The sequence below is a fragment of the Candoia aspera genome, chromosome 14, assembly GCF_035149785.1.
Source record: "Candoia aspera isolate rCanAsp1 chromosome 14, rCanAsp1.hap2, whole genome shotgun sequence".
In the NCBI taxonomy this organism is placed as follows: domain Eukaryota; kingdom Metazoa; phylum Chordata; class Lepidosauria; order Squamata; family Boidae; genus Candoia; species Candoia aspera.
The window spans coordinates 12,946,377-12,966,275 of NC_086166.1; positions in this window are offsets into that span (position 1 = coordinate 12,946,377).

Consider the following 19,899-nt stretch of genomic DNA (forward strand, 5'->3'; position numbering starts at 1 on the left):
GGTCAAAGCACCCTAAACGTTTTCCCAGGAGTGGAAAGTTATATTCGAACAGGGGTGTGTATTGCATTTATAGATGCTAGCCGTAGTTTTTTCTGAAGGGCCAGTAAGTTACATAAAGGGTGACACTTAGGCTAAATTGACCTTGAAATTGACTTTTTATTTTATGACTTTCTGAAGGGAGATTAGTGTTTTTTTTCCTTTCATGCAATGTGAAACAATTTACATGATAATAAATGATAGAGACTGTTGTATGTATTGCTAGAAAGTTGTCTGATTCAGAAAAGGTGTTATTGTTCTCACTTGCATTGATTTCTTAGCCTGAGGGATACATGCCTTTTTTTTTTAGCATCTGGGAGAAGGAAGCTCAAATTTCCTTCCTTCCTTCCTTCCTTCCTTCCTTCCTTCCTTCCTTCCTTCCTTCCTTCCTTCCTTCCTTCCTTCCTCCCTCCCTCCCTCCCTCCCTCCCTCCCTCCCTTCCTTCCTTCCTTCCTTCCTTCCTTCCTTCCTTTGGCAGATAATGGGCAGTGATGTATATGGTCAAGAGATTATCTTTTGGCAATCCAGCTTGGCCTAAATATATATCAGGCTTAAGTCTCTGATAGAATTGACATAGCACATAAAAGCAAAGTTTATTTAGCCAAGATTAATTGAATAAACTGCAGCTACTTCACTGACCATGGCAAAATGTGGCTGACTTTGTTGGCAGTCCCAAATTTCCTCTTAGGGTTCTCGTTGTAACCACAAGTTGTGGCAAGGGAAGAAATACAATTAAGGACTAGAATGACAGTGATAGGCATGGTGTCAATGCAATGGTGTATCTAGGTCCAAATGTGTAGGCAAAGATCCAGGACCCCACAGCCCAGAGGTGAGGGCTAATGATAATAACAGACCTGGCATCAGTGACTGGGCTGGCAGAAGAACTTGAGAAGAACCCTGAGGGACAACCAGGGGCACTGGACAACCAGAACCCACAGGGGACAACCAGGGGCATTCAGGAAGCTCACAAGCATGATCCCATGCCTATCTTCCAATGTTACTGCCCAACAGTTGGTACTTAACAGTAGTTGTCTAACATAGCAAGCAACCATCACAGCTAATAGATTTTGGTAGTCCTATCTTTCATGAATTTGCGCAACACCCTTTTAAGTCCATCTAAATTACTGGGAATTACCATATACTACAAGGAAATGGGTTCTCTGAGATGGATGCCTCTCACTACACCATTCTCTCCTTCTTGTATTTTTAAAAATATAACAGAACTAACAAGTGACTTCCTGCAGGAAGTTCTAGGGGATTGGTTTTTCAGCCCAAGCAGAAAGACTTTTGAGGTAAACAAGAAAGGCATGAAAATTAAATATTTTATATTAATTTTAGGGGTGTTTTTCTTTTTTTCTTTTTTAATATTTATAAATAATAGGGTGGAGATGTTGGCATTCAGCCTACAAATGTATATTTCTTTTTTACATCAGTGTCTTCTGCTTGGTACCTTTTACTAGAGTTATATCAAGCATTAGTTGTATAACTTCAGTCATTATCTGTCTGTTGATAGATATTATCTTTTTTTGAAAATATATCTTTCTTTTAAATAAAATTTATTTTAAAAGAAGAAAAAGGCAAGAAATCAAAGTTGTTTGTTACCTCTTAAGGATAAGGTTATCGTAAGCTTTTTCTCTCTCTGTTTGGTGGAAGGAGACACTATTTATTCTCCCAAGAAGCAGATAAACCTCCCTCGTTTTCATACACTGTAATATCATTGGAGACCTTGAGGGGAAGATGACAAGCCATCTTTGTCAAATGTTGTTTCTCATACCCTTTCCCCCCTCTCTCTCTTAATTTCAGGGCCATAAATCTGATGCTGTGGAACTGGCTTCTAACACCAGGACTGGCCCACAAGGTCCAGTAAGTTGAAACATTTTGCTGAATGGATTAGAATCTAAAACTGCTATTTTTCCCCTACTGCATTTTCTTTCAGTTTGGGGCTCTTTCTTCATCCATCACATGGCATCTTCTTTATACATGGACAGGTGGATCTTGCACTGCTTGGAGCTGAGTGCACTGGAAATGACTAAATGTTCACAGAAGTCTGGATGTGAGACATGGACAGGCCTGTGATTTGCTCATCAAAGGCAGGGACTTGTTTCAGAAAGGGCCCCTGCATGAATTCATTAGAGACCTTGGTATATCCATTTTGTATGTTGAGCGACTGTTAGGTGTGTCATATTATGATGAGCTCAATATGGGGGCTGTTTGACTTCTGTGAATAAGGAAAAGCTTTTTCAGGAGCACTTTTTTTTGCAGCAATGCTCATCAAACCATGCAAGGGGCTGGGAGGGAGCTTGGAAAACCTAAATAAGCAAATAAATAAAGTCAGCCAGCCATCATGTTAGATAGGTGAGAAAACCAGGTATGGGATTAAAATGAAGATTATACATGAGTTGGGAAGCACAGTCCCATTGGGACTGCCAGGGTTCAGGATCCCTGGACAAGCCAGCCAGCCAGCCAGCCAGCCAGCCAGCCTGCCTCCCTCCCTTCCTCCCTCCCTCCCTCCCTTCCTTTTTTAAAACCATGGGTGCACTGGAAATCAAAACTGCAAAGACAATATACATGGAACTGTATTTCCCTCCTGTTTGTTGGAAAAAGATTTAAGTTAGAAGAATGCATTGTTCCAAATCATGCATAGTAATTTTATGGACTGAATGATAATGTCTTCTCCACCCAGGTTGTTAACATCTATTAAGTCCCAAGTCTTTCTCACCTGCATACAGATTTGCCTGTTCCAGGAAGTGGAACAGGAATATACAAATACAAAACTTTTACACCAGGAACATAATATTGGAGATATGGGCTTTTGGGGTGTGCATACCAGGGGAGAATCCATCTTGGCCACCAGCTGTTTCAGAAATCTTAGGTTTCTTCAGACATTCTGAAAAATATATGAAGATTTTTTAAAAGATATCATGTCCCTCCCCCTCCCTCTCCCCTTAAGAATCAGGTTTGGCAATCAGTACTTCAACTTCATTGTAGAAATTGTAAAGTATGGAAAGTGGGGAGAATGAACTGTGGAATGTGAGAACAAAAAATGTCCTACAAGCTTGGGGTCTAAAATTACTTAGGAACAACCTTGGATATCAGCAGTAGTTGTGCTTTCAAGGACTTTTGGGCTATTTTAAATTTTATTTTTGCCTATGTGCTGCAAGACCGATGGAAGTAAGTGGTTGGTGGGTCCCCTCATTCTGAATTGGCTTCACAATGGCTTTGCCCAGTAGCATTGGCGCAGTATTCTCGTAGTGTGAGAAGCCAGCTTCAAAAGAAGGAAATGTTTCTGGCTCCCATGGGCCAACATGGACAAGGTGATCTATATTGAGTTGTATCTTGTTTTTTAACATCTCAGATCATTCAGTTTTCAACTAGAAAATATGGAGGGAAGATACACCCACATTCACTGGCATGCAAGTATGTTTCTTCTAGTGTCTGGACATTTGAATAAAACTGGATATCCAGGAACATAGAATTGTACCTATACTTGAGTGACAGCAATTCCCCTGCAGATCTCCTGCTCGTATGCAAGTCAACTGGAGAACTGAAGGAGGATGTTGATCAATGTGTGAGCCCCATCATTCTGCACCAAGGAGATGAACTCTGGAGCCCTCTAGCCATTATTCCTGCATCTTTCATCACCAGCCATGCTTCTAGGGCATGAAGGAAGTTGTAGTTTTTGGAACATATAAAAAACTCCTGTCCCACCAAGACACATCATGCCAACCATAAAGAGCAGGTGAACAAGATAAAGCCTAATTGAAGACTTACTGTCCTCTGGAGAATTTGGAACATGCCAGATTTTGAATGAAGTCATTTCCAGTGTTAATGGTGTTGCTAATCTCGGTGCTGCATAATAAGTATAACTGAGTGGCTGAAATTCAGCATAATTTCCGTGAATAAACTTTAGCAATGTCAGCACCTGCACACAATTCTGCTGACACTATTCTTCCACAGGCAGGAGATGAAAAATGCTGTCTGTGTTGGAAGCTGGGGTTTGAGAGAGGAAAAAAAAGAGAGATTGCCTGCTTGGTTATGATTATTTGGGGGGGGGGTATCTGAATGCTAAAAACGGTTATTCTCTGTTATGATTATTTTCCTGGCTTTATTTGATTATATTTTAAAAGAACAATTAAGCACATGATTACATGTCCAGTGGAGCTTGGAAGTGTTGACATCCTGTAAATGTAATGAAAGCTTTTGGAAGCAGGGTAGAAGTTATGCATGTAAACATAAGTAATGTAAGAAAAACTCAGCTGGAATTGATAACACTTGTGATAGAATCTTTATTCCTGCAGCTTAGTACATCATACCTCTGTTTGAGAAAGGAAGAAAAATATTGGCAGAAATTTAGTACTTGCTGTATATTTGTTCTAAAGAGTGGTGCAGGTAGTCCTCACTTAACAACATTTGTTTAGTGATGGTTCAGACTTACGACGGTGCTAGGGAAACCAACTTACAACCGGTCCTCACACAACCATCACAGTAGCCCCATGGTCATGTGATCATGATTTGGGTGCTTGGCAACCAGTTCACATTTATGACCATTGCAGCATCCCGTGATCATGTGATCACCATTTTCAACCTTCCCAGCTGGCTTCTGGCAAGCAAAATCAATGGGGAACTGAGTGATTTGCTTAATGACCACGTGGTTCGCTTAACACCTGCAGTGATTAGCTTAACAACCATTGCAAAAAGCGTTGTAAAATCAGATCAGATTTGCTTAATGACCACTTCACTTAGCAGGCCCATTTATGGTTGTTAAGCAAGGACTACCTGTATTGAATTTGACCAAATCATAAACCAGTTAAGGCTGATTTGAGGGCTAGGAGAAGTTGGCAAAACTGGGCTCTCTTGAAGCAAACTAAATCAGAATCTTCCCAAAACTGGAGAATAAGTTTCCGAAATACTGAGAGCAGCCATCTTCCGAAAGCCCACTTAATGGAGTGGATAGGACAAAATATGCCATGGGAACTCTAAAGAGGGATACATTGACCAGTCAGCTAAGTCCAAAGTGATTAGATTTGGTACTAAACAGATCTAGTCTTATGTAAGTAAAGTTAAATGGATTACACTTTATTTATTTATTTAATTGATTTAAATGGCTGCCCATCTTGCAGATGTGACTCTGGGCAGCTAACAACATGTAAAAACACTATTAAAAAGAGTAAAAACCTACAACAGTCATAAAGGGTAAACACAAATAAACAAAATCTCTCAATGGGCCATTTAACTTCTTGACCCCTAGGTCCTGGAGCACATTAAAGTTTTAAGTGTTCTATGGAAGGCCAGAAGAGTGAAGGCCAATCTAATCTCAGGGTATGGTGTTCCTCAGGGTAGACTCTGAAACAGAAAAGACACCGTTCCTTGGTCCCATTAGATTACATTCCTTAACTAAAGGGACCTTGTGCATAATGACCCTCCTGCTGGACCTGGTGGGATGGGTAGAAACAACCAAGTAGAGCTGCTTCTGCAGAGAACCCAGCCCTGTGCCATGGAAGGTTGAATAGGTGGCAATCAGCACATTGAATTCCACCTGAAAGCCCCCTGGGAGCCAGTGCAGCTTGTGTGGGGCAGAGGTATAACATGGGTGCCTATGCCGCTGCATTTTGGACCAGCTTCAGCTTCCAGATGGCCTTCAAGGGCAGCCCCGTGTTGAGTGCACTGTAGTAGCCCATTCAGGAAGTGACTAAGGCATGAGTATTGTGAGCAGTGCCTCCCACTCTAGGAAAGGGTGCAGCTGGTGCACAAAACGAAGTTACGTGAAAGCCCTCCTGGCTACATCTGCATCTGCTCTTTGAACAGGAGCTGTGAGTCCAGGAGGACCCCAAAGTGCACAGCAGTAGTACCACCCCAACCAGAACCAAAGATAGAAAAACACAACCCAGGGAGGCCTAAAATCCACAGCCACTCAGTCTTGCTAGGGTTGAGCTGAATCTTGTTCTTCCCCATCAGACCACCACACCCTCCAGACATTGAGACAGAATCTCTACAGCATCACAGATGGTACCTCACCCTGTGCTTTTGGATGACCTCATCCAGTAGCTTCATGTAGATGTTAATTAGGAGTGGGGAGAGTGTTGGGGCCTGAGGATGCCACAGCGAAGGGGGCATGGGTTAAATCTCCCCATTTTCCATCAATTCAACTTGAAGAAGCCCCAGAGAAAGGAGAACCTACACACAGTTGTGCCTCCCAATCTCTGGAGCCAGTCCAGAAGAATACCATGATTGATGGTATCAAAAACCTCTGAAGCAGGGCCAGGATAGATGTACTACCTCCATCCCGCTCCTGCCAGAGATCATCCTCAAGTATCATCAGTGCTGTCTTGCTCCTGTCTTAGTCTGAATCTCAACTGAAAAGGATCCAGGTAATCCATTTCCTTCTGTATTCCTATGGGAAGAGTTGGCCAGTGAGTTAACTAACCCCTATCTCTCCTAAGATTAAGGCAAAACCCTAACAAAACTCCGTATTCAGCTTGATGTCGGTTTAGTTCTCCATGGCTGCATATTGGTGTCCGGACTGATAAAGGAGCAGAAGTGAGTGAGAAGCAAGTAAGACTCTTTCCAGCTCAGACTTGTCCATGAAGGTACCAACCCAAATTGGGTCACCATGGCTGATCTCCAGGCCTTGGATAAGGTGTTTGATGAACCCTGTAGGTGACATTTTTGTTAGAGGGAGTAGGTTTGTTTGGATGCCTGGGATTTTCTCACTCTATTTTGTTTTCTTTGTTGTTCTTATTCGGTGTAAGCCACCCAGAGTCATTGTGGATTCAGATGGCCTCTAAAACTCAGAAATAAATAAATGGGGGAGGGAAGAGAAAAAGGTAGTACAAGAGGAAGTGTGGAGTCCTTGGTGCTCTCTGAGCCTTGTTGTTTTCTTGCAGACATTTCATTGCCAGACTAGGCAACATCCTCAGTGTGAAGAGGGAGTGGGCCTTGCTCTCAGTTTATATATATAGTGGATTGCCCTGCTTGTGTTGGTGGGTGTGTTGTTCTCTCCTTGGGAGTTCTTTGATTGGGCTGTTGTTTGCTGCTGGGTTGATTGCCTGAATTAATAGTTCCTTGATTAGGGTGTATTGTGCTGTTTGATGGTTCATCTGGTGTTAATCCTAGTGTTGATTTTTGCATATCTGGGTGTTGATTGCTGGCAAGGGAGTGTACTGGTAGGACTCCACAGTTCAACCCTGAGCTACAAATATTTGCTTTGATTGGTACAATGGAAGTGATAGCTTCCTAGTCTACTTTGTAATAGCTGAGAGGACAGTTTAAAAAGATGGGGATGTCAATTCCCAATCATCATTTACTGCTAATAACTGCTGATGAATTTACTGATTAGGAGAGGGGGTGATAGTTTATTCATTTTCTGGGAACATGACCAGTGAGTCCTCAAAAATGGAGAACTCCTCCCCAGGGGATATGGATCTAGCATCTAATGCAGCCTTTTTCAACTTTTTGACCCTGGAGGAACCCTTGAAATATTTCTCAGGCCTCGGGGAACCCTGGCACATTCAGGCTTAAATATAGGCCAGGAGTTACAGCATTCTATTTGTTTCATGGGCAGGCCTGTATGTATGCATTCACAGTGTTCTTCAACTGAAAATAAAGAATGAAACTTACCTCTTTCATGTGAAGTTGCCCAAATTTGAAACACATTTTTAAATAAATCATGAGCTCCCAGGGAAGCCCTGGTGACCCCTCATGGATCTCTGAGGTTCTACGGAGTCCTGGTTGAGAAACCCTGATCTAATGAATGGGAAACCTTTCCACATCAATCAGACTGCTTTTTCAGAAGGCACATATGCAGTGTTCTTTGCCCATTCTCTCTCTCAGGAACAGAAATAATATACCTTTTGATGGAGTTTATGGGACCTGGGAAGATACAGTGTTGGGCTCTTCCTTGGCAAGTCCTTTTTGTTTTAAATTCTTGGTTTGCTGGTGTTTCATACCCATCATTTATCAAATTCAATTGCACATTCTGTAGCTCTGATAGCAGTAGAGCAGAATACATAACAAACAACTCCTAAACTGTTTTTTCATCTTAATCTATCCTTCTCAAAATTAATAGCTTTCCTATAGCCACGTCTATGATGTACGCAGTTTTATTTGATTTTTAAAAGAAACAGAGCTAGCTGTTCTCTCTTTCTTATTGGACCAGATCCCTATTTCAGGCAGATCTTTTTAAAGGGTTAAAATATCTCTAAATCTGCAGCATGAAAATATTCTGCTTAAGTGGAAGCCAGTGCACAAACACATTCACATACACACAAACAGAAACGCAAAACAATGGAATTTTCTGGGTTGCAGTTGATACCATCCCTAAGGTATGAAATGTATACATGGAACATCATTAGGTTACTAGAGTTAAGAGGTAAGAGACTACAGGACAAATTTAGAACTCAAGGATTTTTAGAAAGCAACCAAGCAAGATAAAAATAATGTGATTCCCTGTGACTGGGCCCTATTCCGTTTTCCATCTGGCTTGTAATGAAATTGCCTTTTCTTTTTGGTCATTGCTTGAATTGCATCTTGTCCATTATGTTGTAACTCCTTTAGGTGAGATATTGGTAACCCCCCATCTCTAAATGGAAGAGTAATAAAATGAATTGGTTTATACTGGCTTGGAGATCATCATGCTGAGATGTGAGAAGCAGGTTGGACTGAATGTACGTTGGCCAAAAAGATGGCTTTTCATTGCCTCAAGAGATTACCCTTTATTGGTGGTGTTGGCAGTTCTCATGAAGCAGGTGGGTGATGTTTGTACCAATAACTCAGACCAGATGAGGAACATGAATTCAGGAAAACCTAGTAGCTCCACAGACTATGGCTAAGAGTTAGTGTAGGAAATCTTTGCATCCCCCTTCTCTCTTGACCAGGCTGGTTGGGCATGTTAAGTGTTGTAGCAATAACAATATTTAGAGGTCTACGGATTCATTCACTTTTGGCTTAGAGGTCATTTCACAAACAATACACAAATGCAGGGAGGCTAAACAGTCACCCCTAATGGAATATCCCCACTGATGCTTTTGAATGTTAGTGATGGAGAAGGCTCCTGAGAACACCACAGCAGCCAGGAAAACAAACAAATGGAGCATTGAGCAGATCAACACAGAGTTTTCACTCAAGGCACAAATGACCAGGCTCAAACGATCCTACTTCAGACACATCATGCAACAATGGGTGCACCACTGGAAGACCTGAAGGACATGGTTGGAAACAGGTCTCCTGGGGAAAATTTATCTATGCGGTTGCTAAGAGTCACTGTGGACTTGATGGTGTATAATCAATAGCTGCCCAATGGTGAATAGCCAATGTAAAAAAGCAGTTGGTTTTATGGCCAGGCTCTTCCAGAAGTATCAGTTATGGCTTCATTAGATGGACTATTGGTTTGTTCCAGGTAGGTAGTTGTGGTGTTGATTGCCCATATACTCTGTTGAAGCCATAAAGATTTGTTTGAACTCCATTTTTTATAAAGTAAGTAATTCCTATAGCAGCTGTAAGCTCTATTCTCTTCAGAATACAGCTCACTAACTTTCATCAGGTCCCATTTTTTATTCTGCATACAATCTTCAGTTTTATTTCATGCCACACTGGAGGTGAATTACAACTGTTTATGAATTCATACAGCCACTGAGTGACTTAGTTGGCTTGTGAAACATGCAGTAATGAGCAGTTACAATTTACATAATATAGACACATATCCAATCTAATACAGAAGCTTGCTGTTCAGAGCTTTTCATATTGTGAGTGGCACTTCCTTGCAATTGGATCAAAGAGGAATGTGTTGCCTGCTACCAAGGAAAAAGGTTCCCCCCCCCTCTCTCCTGCTTTTCTGGCTCAGCTGCTCTGGTTTAAAAACCTATTAAAGAGGGATCAAACTCATTTTATAACACTGATAATCTCTCTGCCCCTCTTCCATTCTTGCAGCAGTTAAATGGTTTATTAAAGACTTGATGGCCTTGATCTCAAGTTGGTGTGGCACTATTTCATCAGTACTGAAATTGAACTGTGAATGTTGTGGGGATCCTTTGACACCCACTGGCATATGCTTCCCAGTGCAAGAACTATGCCACTCACCAGCCATTCTTCTGACTCCTCTAGTACTGAGCAATGGGTGACTCTCTATATTCAGTTTCCATTGCACTGGACAGCAGTGATGAGAGAGGACAGGAGAGTCAAGAACAGCAACCTCCATGAACTTGCAGTGATACAATATGCTCAAAAGCACCGCTGAAATAAATTCTAAAGCAGCTGGGGAATGGGGCACATGGAGAGAAGCATCTTTGGGATGGGAAGAAGGCTTTAGAGGACAGGCTTTAGTACAGGATGTAGATGTTACGTCGGTTAGTTTCCAGCAAGTATTCTGCATTACATTCTCTCTATGGAATGAGGGATTTTAGTTTTTGTCTTCCTCTGCTGTGGTTGTTTGCTATTCCTCTCCCTTTTATTGACATATGTTTTTAATCCTCTTTATATGCTGCTTTGAGCCACAAGGTGATTAGGCTGACTTAGAAATGAAATCAACTCTAGTGAGCAGAGTTTTGTGCCAGACCACATCATGTCTGTTACTGGGGCAACCATTTATTAAGAAGTAGCAAAGTGTTCCGATGGGCAGGGAGGGTGTATGAAGCAAGGACCCCATGTGATCAGCACCCTGGACAGAGCATGCCTCCTTTAGTTAGTGAGCTCTCCAGAAGTTGCTGAATTGCACATTTCTGAGAACCCTTAACCACTGGCCATGCTGGTTGGCATTGATGAGACTTGCACTTTAGCAATATATAATGGACCACAGCTTCCCCACCTCTGTTTTAGAAAGACACAAGATGCAAGCAGATCTAGTAAGGAGTCTGTTTCTGTTGTTAATCATATAGGTAAAGGTAAAGGTTTCCCTTGACATTAAGTCCAGTCGTGTCCAACTCTAGGGGGCAGTGCTCATCTCCATTTCAAAGCTAAGGAGCTGGCATTTGTCCGTAGACACTTCCGTGGTCATGTGGCCGGCATGACTACACGGAACACCGTTACCTGCCCGCCGAAGCGGTACCTATTAATCTACTCACATTTGCATGTTTTCAAACTGCTAGGTTGGCAGGACCTGAGACTAGCAATGGGAGCTCACCCCGTCATGCGGATTCGAACCGCCGACCTTCCAATCGGCAAGCTCAGCAGCTCAGCGGTTTAACCCACAGCGCCACCACATCCCTGTTAATCTGTTAATGTTAATCTGTTATATGTTATTTGTTAATGTTATCTGTTAATCTGTTATCTGTTAATCATATACATTCCTTAAAACAGCCCAGAGTTGACTGCAATGGATTCTTCTCCTATCAATGTAGTTAAAGAGCTATCCCATAGAACAAGTGATCAAGTTCCCAGTTCACCTTGCTACAGAAAACCAAACCAGCTGAGTTGTTACTGGAGAAAATTCAAGAAAACTATGGAAACTCATAGCTACAGTAGTCCCAACTCTGCCCTTCTTAGAACATCAGCAGGACCATGATCCACTAAGGATTTGATTCTGGCTTCCTCTATTTTACTGGAATTGAATCTTCAGCCTTCCTGCATAGGATATTTTCCAGGCAATCACTTTAAAGGAATCACTCAATTGGTTTATCTTCTTGTTTGCTAATGTGGATTCTTGACCAGTTTGAGGAGGCATATTGTAAACAGCAAGGTCTGTGGAATAAATAGAATACTGTTTATAACATGTTTTATCACCCCCAGTAGCATTTTATCTGTGTTCTTCTAGTGGAATTGGGATACATTCACAACATCTGTGTTTGGAAGACTGGGAGAGAAGACAAGGAGTCAGCCAGAAAATTAGCCAGAACAGAAATAGAGGCAATTGGATATATTTATAGTGCACTGAGTGTATTAATATAATAGTTCATTCCATTCATTTTAGCTGCTGAGCTTGCCAATCGGAAGGTCGGCGGTTCGAATACGTGTGACGGGGTGAACTCCCATTGTTAGTCCCAGCTCCTGCCAACCTAGCAGTTCGAAAACATGCCAATGTGAGTCAATTAATAGGCACCGCTTCGGCGGGCAGGTAACGGCGTTCCATGTAGTCATGCCAGCCACATGACCACGGAAGTGTCTACAGACAAACGCCGGCTCTTCGGCTTTGAAACGGAGATGAGCACTGCCCCCTAGAGTTGGACACGGCTGGACTTAATGTCAAGGGAAACTTTTACCTTTACCTTTTACTTGGTAGTTATCCTACAGGTTTGGCCTTCATTGTGGGGAGCAAATCTGTAGAAGGGGACAGAAGATTTGCATTTTACCAGAGATGCTTTAGAACAGTGTTTCCCAGCCTTGGCAACTTGAAGTTGTGTGGACTTCAATTCCCAGAATTCCCCAGCCAGCCATGCTGCCTGGGGAATTCTAGGAGCTGAAGTCCACACATCCTAAATTTAACAAGGTTGGAAAACACTAGAGTTTGGTCTTAAGGTACAGGAAGGCACATTCCAATTTGAATATTACAAAAGGCATTCATTCAGCGAGAACAGTTAGACAATGAGAGCAATTACTGCAGGTTACACTGGGGATGATTTAACCTGGATTCTTGCACTGAGCAACAGATTAGGCTTGAAAGCCTCAATAGCCTTTTCTGTCTCTATGGTTCTTTGAATATTTCTGTCATTTCCCCCCCATGGGTTCCCAGAAACAAAAGACTAGAAACTGTCAGGGCAGCTCAGGGTTGCATCGATTTCAGCCTTTCCTACAGAGAACCCCCTCTGGGTGTGTGGATTCCAGTTGAAAGAATTCTTAGCAACAGCAAAGAAATTCTGAGGGTTGACATCCATACATCTGGAGGGTAACTACCATGGTGAGGTCTTTTTGGTGGGACTCACTCTTAAAGACAAGTGTCTGAGACTGACTCATACAGAGGTGCATATGGCTGTTTTACTCCTTTGCTTAAAGAAGACCTGAAAAATGGTGATAGGCTTGAAGAGTCCAGAAGGTCCCACTGTGTTTGAAACCTTCACTAAAGGGTAGAAAAGAAGATTTGCCTTCCTAGCAACCACATGTCCAGATCTGTTGTCAATTAACAGAGAACACTTTATACCTGCAGCAAAGATCTCAGCACGATGTTAAGGACCTCAAACAGCCAGCCATGCCCTTTCTCAGCCTCTCCTTTTAGTTTTATATTCACGCCACTAGTCCACCGGTATTCTGTATCCATTAACCATGGGGTGCTTTGGCGTCTCAGCTTTCTAAAAGTGTTGGCACTTTGGCAAATCTTTGTGTGGCCCCAAAGCTTCCATCTTAAATAGATATGGAGATTTTTAGCTACAATCCTACTCAAAGTGATTTACATATTAAATGATAGGGAATTTGATTACTAAACTATAGGGAAGATGGTACAATCAACCTCCTGAAGTTTCCCCGCCCCACCAAATCAGAGCATTCTGTATTCACCAGGTACTCTCAGTCCTTATTAAGCTGGTTTTGGGGGAGGGGAGGGGAGGGGATGTTGAGGAAAGAAAGCTGGATCTCCATTAGGATTTTTCAGCTCTCCATTTTGACAGTGGTGGTGTGAATTGATTTTTTTTTTTAATCCATTTAACTGTGTCCCATTCTCGGAGACTGCCTGGACAAGTCCCTGCAGTTTTCTTGGCAAGATTTTCAGAAGTGGTTTGCCATTGCCTCCTTCCTAGGGCTGAGAGAAGTGACTGGCCCAGGGTTACCCAGCTGGCTTTATGCCTAAGGCAAGACTAGAACTCATGGTCTCCCGGTTTCTAGCCTGATGCCTTAACTACTATACCAAACTAGCTCAAATGAATTGATAGCTCAGCTCAATCTTGGTATCCTACATCAAAGTTAAATAAGATTGCATCAAAGTACCTAGAAACCCACTGACTTAGATAAGTGCCACACCCTAAGTGCTCTCTGGGAGAATCCTGTTTAAAACTTCTTCTGGAAGTGGATAATGTCAGAGCCAATCAAACCACCAACGGAAGGCCATCCCAGAAAGCTGACCTATTGCAGAACGATACTTCTGGGCTTCAGATGTTCTGTCCTCCCCAAACAATCGAACTGGTGAATTATTATTACTATTTCATGATGTCGGTGGAAGTCATGTAATTATACTTCATTTTTATTTGACTGATTGAGTCTATATCTCATCTTTCCACCAGTTCAAAGTGTTTTGTTCAGCACACCTTCCTGGAGTTTTTTCCCACCAACAGTCCTGAAAAATAGGCTTTGTTGATAGAAGGTAGAGTTCTCAGAGTTGCCTAGTAACCTATGGTCGTGTTAACTTCAGCCTGGTTCTTCCTGGCTCTACTTCCTGCTCCATCCTGACTGTTTATATCAGAGCAAGTAAAGAAGCTTGCTCCAAAGCACTGAGTAGGGACATTTGCTAATTCCTGCATTGTTCCCATGATATCCATAAGTTATTTCTGCTACTTCCTGTGGCCTCCTGCAGTCCTTCCCAGCATGCTGACAGGTGCCTTTCAATACCACAAAAATGTTACCAGTCTTTTTTGATTGAATTACTTTTCCTCTGGTATAATTGTGCTTGGTTTTTCCTGTCTATTTCACAAACTCATCCAAAATATTGATGCTGGATAACAAGAAATGATCTCCTTCTCGGGTGGTGTGTTTTTAATCTAGTGATATTGAGAAAAAGTTTTGAATAACAGGCATTTTCAAGGTACTTCAGTACAGGCAATAATGATTTCCCCCCTTTCTTTCATTGTTTTCTCTTTTTTTCCCTTTTCCCTTTTCCCCTTTGTTCTTTTTGCTGAGAAATAAAATTGCTGCAGGACGGCACTTTGTGATTGGAATGGAAATGAGATGTGGAGCAACCAGAAATTACCTGGCCATATATCTTCAACAGAGAGACTGTTGTTTTGTTGTTGTTGTTCTGGCCCGGCAACTCAAATCTGCAAACAGGAATAGCTGGGGGAGGGGGGCTGATTCCTCTTGCTTGGCCAGAAGTACATTTTGTAAAGCAGAAGTAGCTATTCCTCCAGAACAGTCTTTCTCAACCTTGGCAACTTTAAGACTGTTATGGCAGTAAACATGCAGAACAAAGGACGTGATGATTCCTACCTCTTACAACATTGTTGTTGTTTATTCATTTAGTCGCTTCCGACTCTTCGTGACTTCATGGACCAGCCCACACCAGAGCTTCCTGTCAGTCAACACCCCCAGCTCCCCCAGGGATGAATCCATCACCTCTAGAATATCATCCATCCACCTTGCCCTTGGTCGGCCCCTCTTCCTTTTGCCTTCCACTCTTCCTAGCATCAGCATCTTCTCCAGGGTGTCCTGTCTTCTCATTGTGTGGCCAAAGTATTTCAGTTTTGCCTTGAATATCATTCCCTCGAGTGAGCAGTCTGGCTTTATTTCCTGGAGGATGGACTGGTTTGATCTTCTGGCAGTCCAAGGCACTCTCAGAATTTTCCTCCAACACCACAGTTCCAAAGCATCGATCTTCCTTCTCTCAGCCTTCCTTATGGTCCAGCTCTCGCAGCCATATGTTACTACGGGGAACACCATTGCTTTAACTATGCGGGCCTTTGTTGTCAGTGTGATGTCTCTGCTCTTAACTATTTGATTGAGATTTGTCATTGCTCTTCTCCCAAGGATTAAGCGTCTTCTGATTTCCTGACTGCAGTCAGCATCCGCAGTAATCTTTGCACCTAGGAATACAAAGTCTTTCACTGCTTCTACATTTTCCCCCTCTATTTGCCAGTTATCAATCAAGCTGGTTGCCATAATCTTGGTTTTTTTGAGGTTTAGCTGCAAGCCAGCTTTTGCACTTTCTTCTTTCACCTTCATCATAAGGCTCCTCAGTTCCTCTTTGCTTTCAGCCATCAAAGTGGTATCATCTGGATATCTGAGATTGTTAATGTTTCTTCCAGCAATTTTAACTCCAGCCTTGGATTCCTCAAGCCCAGCATGTCGCATGATGTGTTCTGCGTACAAGTTGAATAGGTAGGGTGAGAGTATACAGCCCTGCCCTACTCCTTTCCCAATCTTAAACCAGTCCGTTGTTCCGTGGTCTGTTCTTACTGTTGCTACTTGGTCGTTATACAGATTCTTCAGGAGGCAGACAAGATGACTTGATATCCCCATACCGCTAAGAACTTGCCACAATTTGTTATGGTCCTATAACATTGGGGTTTATTTATTGAATAAGCCACAGTTGCCTGGATTAAACAAACCAAACTAAAATCAGGCAAGCCACTACCTACAGTAAGCATAATACACAAAGCCTTTATATGTATGAATGTATTCCTAAAAGACTGGAAACAACATGTACGTTCATTTCAGTCAGCTATGCTGAAATTGTCACCACACTGTATGTCCTAAAGAGAGCGTTAGCTCTACAAAATTACCACTGCACATTTTGCTCTTGAAAAACTGAGGTGGCTTTTGCCTGGCCTAGTTGTTAGTCCACTTATTCGTCAGAAGTTGAAATATAATGCAAATATAATTGCAACATTTTGGAGTGAACAGGTCCTGTACTTGCTGATTTTAAAGAAAACATTCTTCTGTTCTCAATATACAGGCAATTTTTGTTATTTGCAGTAGTTACGTTCTGTGAAAATGCAGAGAATGCCGAATTAGTGAATGCCAAAATCTCAGGTGGGACCATGCGTGTTTTGCCACCTCGTATGTCTGTGGGTAAGTACAAGAGCACTACAAATACTAATTCTGGGGTTACAAAAACATTTTCACAAATAAGTGAATTTGCATATAGGGGACCTGTGAATAACAAGGATTGCCTGTATTGTCTAGAAGGAACCAATGAACTACACTTCTCTTAAACCACTTTTTAGCTTGGCTGATTGATGCAGAGCTATTGCAAACCAGGTTTATGCACAAATGTCCCGTACTTCTTTCTTCCATAGACTACAAAGCTTCTAACCACTGAGGGGAGTTCCAAGCTGCCATTATGTGTAGCTGAAGCCTTTAGGTTTTACTTGGCAAAATAAACAATAGGTTTGCAGGACAAGGGACTACGAAATGTAAAAACTAAAATAGGGATAAAGATTGTCTGGACCCATTCCAGTTGGCTTCAGGCTTGGTTTGAGGACCAAAACCCTTTTACTGTTGTTGCAGAAAGTGGGGGGATACAACTTGGTTGATTTCCCTGGATCCCTCAGCAGCCCATAATAGTCACTGATAATTCACCATGGTAACCTTGTTGAGTTAACTAAACTATCGGGCACTTGAGTAGGCTACAGCGGTACCAGTTTGCCTGTCTTTGCCAGATGAAGATTTTGTTCTTACTCTTGGGTCCAAGACTTAATGTCTTGTGCTCTGTCCCTTATATATCTCTCTGTTGGTATTACAATGTTGATTTTTTTTGTTTTAACTTATATGAGTTATTTTTCTTGGTTGTACTATTTTATCATGCTTTTTGTGGAATGTAACTTAGCATAACATCCTCTCAGTAGCATGTAGACAACAACTGTGATAAATAAATACACAGGAATGAATAGCCTGTTTCTGCTAGCGCAACCAATTTAGAAGCAACAGATGTCAGAAAAGATTACTTCCATGGGCTGAAGTTTTGTAGCACATTCTTCAAAAAATAATTAAAAAATGACACAGGGTATTGTAGCAATTAATGTCTGCTCTGTTAAGCCAGTTCATAGCTTTTGGATTATAACTGTATTATAACTCTATGAGTGGAGATTGAAGAACACAGGATGGTTAATCCTGACAACTGAAGGGGGAATAAGGTAGGGTTCTCTCATTATCTGGGATCATGTCATGTAGATCAGTGTTTCTCAATCTCAGCAACTTTAAGATGTATAGACTTCAACTCCCAGAATTCCCCAGCCACTCCATACCTCTTAAAGTTGCTGAGACTGAGGAACACTGCTGTAGATGAAGATCCAGATCTATTCTTTGTGGTTCTGGAGCTCAAGACACAGGATTACATGCAAATTCCTTTACATATGCTTTCTTTACCTGCAACTGAGCCCTGCTGCATTTTTTTCTTACTGCAAATTTGCCAAATGGATACTGACCCATAAATTGGACTGGCCTAAAATGATGGATGGTACTGGATTTTGTAGCTGTCCATGGTACTGTGAAGTCTGTTTTTAAGATCACAGAATTCTGAGATAAAAAGAAACCAGTACATCCTTACTAAGGAGTGATTAATGTGATATCAATCTACATTCCAAGAAACATGGCTGGTCAGTTCTCTAGGGAAAGAAGTAATCTTCTGACACTTCCTGCTAGCCATTTGTTTTCAAATTGTGTGATCCAATATTTCCAAGGTCTTCCAGGAAGTGTGGCCAATGGGAAATTTTATTCCGCAACTGTTTTTCAGTTTGAAGAAAAAAAAAATGGGAAAAATCTCTGGCAGTCTCAGAAAATAAATGTCAAAGTGTCCCTGGAAGGAATTTCAGATAAGCTTTCATTTTGCACAAAACCTGGGGATGTATAGGGGGAAAAATCAAATGCTCAGCCCAGCCGAAACTGATACTGATGAGCAGTTAAATTCAGAGAAATTGTGGGCTCCTTCTGCACTAGAAGTAGAATTATTGAAGTGGGGATGGGGAAAAACAACCCTGGATTTTAAAGAAGAAAGAAAATATGGAGATTTCAAGTGTGGTGATAAAATGCCACCTAGTGACAATTTTCAGGAAGCAGCTGTTCATATCTGTAAATTCTCATTTTAAAAAAGCCTCCAGCAGGACACTTGGCTTCTTCCTGTTTTTTAGGAAGAAAGTCCTGAGGTTTTAATTCAAAATACTCTACATTTTCTCTCTCTCAATGATTTATTCTTTTGTTTGTTTTCAAGGAAAGATGCTGGTTTTTGTTCTTATAGAGAGCCAGCCAACAAATTGACCTGTTCTTTTTAAAATAACCAAGCAGCACAATAACATAGTGGGATGGCATGGTCAGGGGGGAAAAATCAGACTGAAATGCATAGCAGCAACAAGAGGAGAATATTATGTTATGCCATTTTCCAAAATGCAAAACAAAACAATGCAGAGAGAGAGAGAGAGCACGCGCGCAATGAGAGAAAGAAGTGCTCACCCGTGAGGAAGGAAATGGAAAGAATGCATTGAATTGGAAATGAATTATGAAGTATATTTGTGTGTGTGTATAAATATAAAGAGATATGCCCCTAATTCTCAGTGGAGCCTTGTTGAAAGAGCTTCTGAGGGTCTGAGAAGGCAGGCAGGCAGGAAGGAGAGAAGGAAGGAGAGAGAGTGTGAGGAAGGAAGGAAGGAAGGAAGAAAGAAAGGAAGGAGACTGAGAGGAAGGAAGGAAGGAAGGAAGGAAGGAAGGAAGGGAGGAAGTGAGGGGAGGGAGAGGGAGAGGAAGGGAGGAAAGTGGCAAGGGAGGGATGGAGGGAGGGGAAGGGAGGAAAGTGAGAAGGAAGGAAGGAAGGAAGGAAGGAAGGAAGGAAGGAAGGAAGGAAGGAAGGAAGGAAGGAAGGAAGGAAGGAGAGAAACTGAAAGCAAGGGAGGGGAAGGGAGGGGAAGGGAGGAGAGTGAGAAGGAAGGAAGGAAGGAAGATAGGAAGGAGAGAGGGAGAGGGAGGGATGGAGGGGAGCAATGCAATGAAATGAAATGCAGGGATGAACATGGGCTGTGGACTGTGGATTGTCACTCTTGCCAGAAAGGGGGACACTGCAGGATGGGGTAACAAAGGAAAGACGAGGAGGAAAAAAACCCCAGAAGAATCAAATTAAGTAGCCTTTTCCCCAAGGAATTCCACTTTTCTTGCTGAATGCGAGTTTCTCAGTACAGCTGTGGAACACCGTTTCCCTTCTTCCTGTGCTCCTTGCCTGCATTAGCTGCTGGCCAGTTTCCTTTCATATGCCTTTCATCTTGCAGCTTAGGATTGGGGTGTCTGCAGGTATGATTAAACAATGTCAAGATG